Consider the following 8,812-nt stretch of genomic DNA (forward strand, 5'->3'; position numbering starts at 1 on the left):
TGAAATAAACACCAGATAAAAAAAAGTTTAATCTGAATTGATTCACTCACTAATACCAGAACTCTTTAAAAAGCATATGGAGATTAGAATTAAGTTGCAATATATTTTAATTTTCATCTAATAAAATATATTTTAAACCGTTAAAACACACTAAGTGGATGTTAAATTTAAAAAAGGAAACCATAAGAAATTTTACAATTTAAATATTTTAGGACAGAATAAAATGCAACAATATCATTTCAAGTGAGTGCAAGTAAAATAATTTATATGTCGTATACATAAAATGAGGAAATGAACAATACTAAAGAATTATTAGAAATATATTAAGTGTAGCATACAAAATATGGAGAAATTATGCACAATAATTAATCAGTATTAGAAAAGAGAAAAAAAATATGTTTCAAATAATGTACTTAAAAGATAAGAATGATTCAAAAGCAAACTAAAACTTTATACTACATAAACAGAATTGAAAATATATCATTAAGAGAAAAGAAAATTTCCAAATAATCCAAAAGAAATGCGCGAAATAATAAAATTAGTAAACGCAACAGTAAAACCTCAGTATTAACTTAAAATTTTAGAATTGATTTCAACAATGACGTAATATTTCAATTCCTAGCAAATTAAGATTTTCATTATCAACAAATATGATTTACAAGCTAATAAAAGCAAAGTACTAATATATTGATCAATCCTTGAGAAAATTACAGAGAATATGCTTTTTCTTAATTTCAAATCGCTTCCTATATAATTTATTTTCAATTTAAGTATGGAAACACTTAACATTCTTTAATAAAAATTACAGAATTTGAATAGACTTTTAAACATAAAATTATTATTTTACTCTTTTCAATCCATTGTTTTTATTACAGTACTGGTAGCCAAGTCCAAGATAACTTATACAACCAAATAAATCAATTTCAATAAATTTGATAAAAATATTAATATACATTATCAAAATTTGAGGAAAACTAAATTATAAATTTTACATCCAGAGCCACCAGAGGGTGGAATGCACAAGGCTAAATTAATGTTCTAACAGTATCTGCACAGTGAATTTCAACACAAATTGGAATTAGCATTTTTGAATATTACATAAAAGCATCTATTATTTACTAATAATGAATATTTCCAATGATAAATTTGCACAATTACTTTAATTCTGATACCATTCATTCTCAAATTTAAAAAAATAATGAAGTTTATAAATATTAATATTTTTCAAAGCTGAATTTGAGAATGAGAAGTGATGAATTTTTTTAAAAGAGAACTCTATTTAAATGTGAAAAGTAGAAATACAATTGCTTTTACAAAATATATTAATTGTGTCCAAAAATATTTCATAATATAGCAAAAAGATGCATCTAGTAAGATTGTATATTCAATTAATTGGCTTTAAAAGAATAGGAAGGCACAGTACATTTAATATAAGCAACCATTTTTAAAATTTAAAGTAAAATTTAACTTATCACTAACAGCTCTTCAATGTTCTAAACATGTCTGAATTTTCTCAAGTCAAATCCAAAAGTACCATCTGAAATAGAAAGATATTATAATATATACAATTCCATCAACATCAAAATTATTATGAGAAACATCAAGAGCCACCTTAACAGCTATTGAATAAACTACATTATGATACTTTTAATGCAGAGTAAAATAAAATTTTAGCTATTACAATTGCATGCACATTGTGTATTTAACATACATATGGAATGTCAGATTATCAAGATTTTCAATGATGTAAGAAGAATTCAAACAACTATTAAATAGCCATTGAATGCAAGTTTAATTCGGTTAAAATATAATACGCACGGCACAAAAATATACCTTGCAACTCCAGACCGGGAAAACTTCCTATTAGATGAACAGCAAAATCAAGAGAGTGCATTCACAATAAACCTCTAGTTCACAGGCCCCTTTTGGACATAAATTATTTCTTAAAATGACACACTTCAGTACTTCCTCAAACTATTTATTTGACTCGTCTAACCTGATGAGATAGTTTCTCAGATGAAGAATGTTTAAAAAGAATGCAATTCTCAAATTTAATGAGAAATCAGATAATAATTTACTAAAGAGGTGACAAAAGAAGCCTTGTAATAACCATTTACATCTTTATACATTTATTCCACAGTGTATTTATTTTGAAAGCAACACCAGATACAGTTCAATTTGCATTCAGTCTCATTAAAATAAATACCAGATCTTATATGGCGATCCCAATAAAGATGCAGTATTTTAAGTCGCATCTTCAAAAAATACATTTAATAGACATTATTGTTATTAGAGTAACAGAAAATACATCTTTCTGAACACGGTAAAAAACACTTTGTCATACTTTTTTACTCTCTGCCTATAAAAATTTACCTTTCCCTAGAGAAAGGCATTTAGCATTCTCAACTAAAAAATACTACTTTTTGAAAAACTTTTAGTCATGAAATATTGATTTTAATACTTATTTTGCATTATGATGACTTACACAATACATTTTAATTCATGTGGGAATCATTGTTTTTAAACATTACCCAAACATATCTATTAATTATCAATAAAGAATATAATATCCAGCAGCATGCAGTAAAAATCACATGATGTGCATATGGCTTTTCAAATTTAAGAATTCCAACAATATAATATATATTATACAAATTTGTAGTGAGCCAAATAATTAGTACAATAATTAAAAGAAAATACAGAATGAAAGCAATCGTACAGCATTCAAAATTACTCTATATAAGTAAATAAGACTTCTGCTACATAGCAAGTAAATAGTACGGCGCAACTGTTTAGTCAGGATACTTTTCAAATATATGCACCTTGTAATCCCAGGCAGTCAATCTTCTTGCTCAAAGAGCAGGAAAGTTGTGGATATCCTATTGTGTGTGTTGTTCATAAAACACATAACATTCTGTGACCTGGTTGATAGATTATAAACTCTTTGCTGAATAAAAATCTTTTTTTTATATATATATAAGCAAACAGGAGATTGCCAGATCCATATTATGCTCATTTTTGTCCCACTTTCCAACAGATTATCCTGTAGTTTAAGCTAGGAGCCCTGTTTAAGATTTCCAGAATACAAGAATAAGTATTGATTTTTGAATAACCTAATCAATTTTATTGAAGATTAAAAAATTATGGCAAATAAAAGTTTAACATAAATATTTTAAGAAGTATTTTTTTACTAACAGAGCACAGATCTTTTGAAATCTCAACATTTCAATTGTGCATGATAAATCAAATATATATAAAAACCAAGCTCTTTTGTTAACTGATATCTGATTTGATTTGTAAAACTGTTGAGAGAGCATACTGATGAAGTGTTTAAATTGCACACTGAAAGTTTAATAAAATGTAATCTGAATCAGGAAATCTTGATTCAATTAATAATCATCTTTATATGACCACTTGTTAAGTGATTTCTAGGACTGTATTTAATTAAAATTTAAAGTAAGAATTTGTCAAGGATAATTGCTATAAGCCTAATATCAACATAAAGATTAAAATGTTTCTTTATTTTTCCTTTTGTGCTAACTTTCAAACAATCCCAAACAAGGACTGATCCCAATGATATAACTGAATTATTGGCTATTCAGATAATGTTATACGAATATGATGATAACGTACAATGATGCGATTTTATTAAATAATGTTTTCTTGCCATATAAATGCTTATTATTATTATTTAAATTCAGGCTCTGTTATTCTTTCTGTAACACATGAGTGGCTGAGGTTGCCTATTATAAGAATCTTAGACGAATTTAAAATGACTTAAGCATACTCAAATGAACATAACGAAACAGAAGACTGAAAATTTTATTTGACAATATTGAATTGCTTGGTAAATATAAAGTTTAATTCCTGATACTTATTCTCATCAAAATAGATCACAGACTCCTCTCGGAATCAAATTAGTTGTTTCATGCTATAGTCCAATATTTCCTCAATCAATTTATTTCTGTGATATAATCTAATGAGATATTTCTTAGAGAAGAACTTTTAAAAGGGATACAAGTTTCAACTTTTAGCAGAAATTAAGACGGTTAAAAATCAGATATTGAAAGATAGAGCGAAAGAAGGTTTTATATATTAGATTGAAAGCCATTTTACATTCAAATCATTCCTAACACACACTCTTCAGTGAGAAATAATTTTGCATTAAAATAAAGGTGGCCAAATGTTTAAACAAAAACTAAATACAACCTTCACAAAATGACCACAAATGCTTTGGTCAGATATAAACATACTAAATTTGAAATTAAATTTTAATTATAAATATAAAGATATATGCACAATCCAATACCAAAGTCAAAATTTTCTAGTTCCAGGTTTAAAAGAAACCACTTTAGTGAATAAAATATTTTAATAAAAGACTAAAAATATACTTGCATACCATCCAACAGCTACAAAATTTCTGTACTTACTATGGAAATTGGGAGAAAACTACAAAGTTATGGATATATAATATAAAAATATGGATATATAAAAAAAAAAGTGTAGAAAATATCCAAATCTTCGCTCGCAGCAATAGAAGTATTTTTAGCATGGTTACGTGGAAAAAAAGGGGGTGGGGGATTTGGGTCTGGCATTAACACAAAAACTTTGCAGACACTCCTTGTAACAAAAATGTATATGGGTCTTTCTTTTGATGTTAAACTGAGCAATAATTATAAAATGCAGAAGTGTTTGCTATGTAATAGAAATTTTTTTTTTTTTTTAATGTCTAACAAACAGTGTTAATTAGCTTGATGAACAAAATTGTTTTGTGTGATAAAATTATTTCACTTTTATATTTAATTGATAATAAATGCAAGTTAAATAATTTTGAATAATGCTTGAAAATATTTCTTGCAATTAATAATTAATCTTTGGAAATATCTACTCTTTAACAATTTATTGATACTATGTTATTTGCAATATACTGGTAGGAAGTGCTACCGATGACTGCACAACAATATTGGAGGGTATGCATGTATGTAAAAAGCTGTTTTGAAGTCAAATTTTTCTAAATTCAGATGAATTATTTGTGCACATCCGAGTGAGAAAAGATTTATACTGCATGAACATACAAATAGAAAATAGATTCTCAATAATAAAAATTCATGTGTAATAACATTTTTAACGCATGTTTAAAAAAAAAGATAGAAAAAAGATGTACGCTTTCAGATGCCATTTCGAAAACAAATTGCAGCAAGGCTTAAGAATATAGTTCGATTTATCGTTTTACAAACGTCAAATCGAAACCACAATCGAAGAATTCCGCATATCAATAAGTATGATTAGTTACAATTACTTTGGCAAACGTAGCCTATTTGTAAGAAACCCTTAAATAAATCTAATCTTAATATCACAGTGGAATTAAAGAAGGTAAAACTCATATCTGTCGTAAATGTATCATGCACTTCTTACTGAGACATAAAAATTACTTACATTTAAAAAATATGCACAACGAAATATTCGAGCAATTTGTTGAAGGCAAAAGAAATATCTCCAAGAAAATAAATTTAAAAACTTTAAAACAAAGGAAATCATAAAATGTCTCCAATTCTTTTCACTTGTTAATATTTCAGTTCACTTCGCAACTACGAAATCTAATATCACCACTACATATATATTCGTTTATTTTAACATATGTAAAAATACACTCATTATGTTTTGTTTCTCTTCTATGTAGAAAAAGAAATGAATGACGGAGAATAAATATTTTGAAACGACTTCTTATATGGGATCATTTATTACAATCAAAATTTCTTGTTTGTTCTTTTCAGCATTTCTGAAAGTTAACTGGAAACTTCACCGTAAATTGTTCCTGGTTGCAAAGAAACGAATAATCCAGAAATGCAAGATGAAAAATCACTCGAAATGCTCTACAAAGCAGATTGTTGAAACTTGAGCTATGATATTTGAAATATAATTACTTCTTCGGTAGCAAGTGCTTATACAGAAAGGATTTCTCAAAATTTTAATTGCAAATCAATCGAAATGTTTATGTTTTTTTCTCAATAATTGAGGAGTATATCAATGGCCTTTTTACTTTACCTTTCAATTCAGAAAAATTAATTCTTCAGTGATATAAATTTTATTTTCATATGATTATTCGTTCATTTTGGCATATTTATATAAATATTTTTAATTATATTTTATTATACATCTTTTAATTATTTTAGCAGCTGTATTCATATATTTGGGCGTAGCGACAGTTCGATTCGTTATTTCCATACACGTTATCACTGCTTCATAATTCAGAATAAATTTTAAACAGAAAATAAATATAAGCGAAGCAAGCCGGAATGCTCTGATGCTTCAAATTTCAGGTTCCAAACTTACAATTTTTGAGATGATGATGTTTTTCTATAATTGACTTATTTTTTACTTAATTCCTGAACTTAATACAATCATTTTGCGTTTTCACATATCCGGATTGGTCCATTCCCGTTTTATTCCAATAATTGTAATTCTATTATATTATTATCTATTCTAAAGAGTTTTAATTTAGTGAGCATCAGATGGAGCCCTTATCAAAGTATTTAATTCTCTCTGTAAATATTATAAGCATTAAAAATAATAATAGATCAGAATTTTTTAAATGGCAAATAAAATTTTAATTATAATGGAGAATAATTTTTCTTTTAGTCACAGAACCGTTTCATTTGCTTCAAGTATTACAAATAAGTTTATTTCAGATTTTCCTTTGTGGAAAATTTATTTCAATTGTAGAGATATTATTAGTTGTTGCATCGAATTTACTTTGTCATTTCAAAAAAAAAGAAGAAAAAAAAAAAAAAAAATGTTTTGATTTCAGAAAGATGGTTTCTTCAAATTTGAGTTCTTGGAATGCTCTTGAAAGACTATCATCGTATTTATCAGTATGTGAATTTTCAATTTACCAGCACTTTTGATTACAATGCCAGGCGAAAATATTTTGATAGTATAGACAGTTTTTATAATTTTTGATCGATAGTTTAAAGGCGTATTATTATTATTATTTGCTTTTCTTTTGAAGCTGAATATAGTAAAGTAGGTAGTAGTACCCAGTAGTTGGTAGTAGGTAATAAGATGCCAAACAGACTTCATTATTTCATTTTTAGTATTTGGCGCTAATATGCCAACAGACCACATGAATGAAATTAAGATTTTGATAATTCTGACAAATGCAGGCTTTGAAACAAACAATCACTATAACAACAGTCATTTTCTGTGAAAATAATCTGCTTCGGTGTGCGTAAATCCTCAAAATAATCCAATGTTTGTTTGTTTTTTCCTTTTGGCAGTTAATGGCAAGAAATTTTTTTCTGGGAATCATGAAAATTATTCATATGTATAATATGTTCAGTGGTGTAGCAAAGAGCGGTGACTCCCGGAGCATTGACAATTTTTTGTGCCCTCTCCATTATTTTTGACTTTAAAAAGTAGCTAAAATGCATTGATATTTTGCCCAAGACATTTCCAAGTTATATCATTGTGCGTATTGTTCAACACTGCGTGATATTTCTTGTATAAAAGTGAAAGTAATAAAAGATAGGAAATAACTATCTATAGTGACAATTGAGTTTATAAATTAAATGAACAGAATAGCTGAGACAATCCCAGTTTTTTACTATTTATCCTGAATTTCCATTAATTTGAGATATAATTTTAAAAATTCAACTTCTGAAGAATCATTTTCTACATAATATACTTTTTCAAATGCTAAAACACATGAACCTTTTTAAAGGCATATAATATTGAAAACTTATATGATATTATTTGGAGCCAATTTAGCCACATCATGCATGGTAACAGAATTATTACTATTATTAGGTGTTAACATCCAGTTCATTGTCTGATTGCAATAAGTTTTAAAAATCGTCTACAAGCATTCCTGTCAAATGGATGAAAGATCATGATAATCATACCATTTATCATCATAATAACACAAATAGTTACATGGTTATCAAAACGAAACAGTGCAGTTTTTTTTTTTTTTTTTCAAATAAGACATTTCAATAAAAAATAATATAATAATTAAGGTTTGTTTTATTTCACTTTAAAAAAAAAGAGGAAACATAACCTTACATTCCTAATATAGTAACTAAGACAACTTAATATTACTGCAATTGATATTTGTATCATCCCTCCCACCAATCAAATAAAGATTCACCTTCACTTTTTTGATTTCTCATTTGATTCTTTTTCCCCATTTTGTTAGGAGTCACTCACCAAGAATTTTTTTCTTCATTACAAATCTAATATATATAATTATTTTATAAAAAAGAATAAACTTTAAAATGCCCTTCAGAATACAAATTTTATTTCATTATCTAATATTTACAAGTAAATAAATAATAATAAAAAACATACTAAAAGTGAAAAAAAAAAACAAATTCTTGTGAAGTAATTGTATTTGAATTCAGAATGAATTAAAGACAACCATCTAAAGTGATAAAATAGTTTCCCATAATATTGTTTTTTTTTTAAAAAAAATCATGATTGATTACTTCAATATTTTCACAATTTATAAAACACAGAAACAGAATAAAATAAGGGAAAATTTTATAAAACCTTTAAATTATTGAAAACATAATAATTTACAAAGTCCCAACATCAAAATGTATTTATTTATTATATAATTTACAACACTCTTTTAAGTTAAAAAGCCATAATACAAATTCTAGAAATTGCATATTTATATGAAAACAACATATATTTTAATAAGCTAAGTTTTTAAGTGCTAAATAATACATGATTTCAAAATGAAAACATTTTTAAATAAATTAAAAAGCTTCTGTGCGGTAATTTTTTTTTTTTTACTTCAATTAAATGAATT

The sequence above is a fragment of the Argiope bruennichi genome, chromosome X1 (genome assembly GCF_947563725.1).
Source record: "Argiope bruennichi chromosome X1, qqArgBrue1.1, whole genome shotgun sequence".
NCBI lineage: Eukaryota > Metazoa > Arthropoda > Arachnida > Araneae > Araneidae > Argiope > Argiope bruennichi.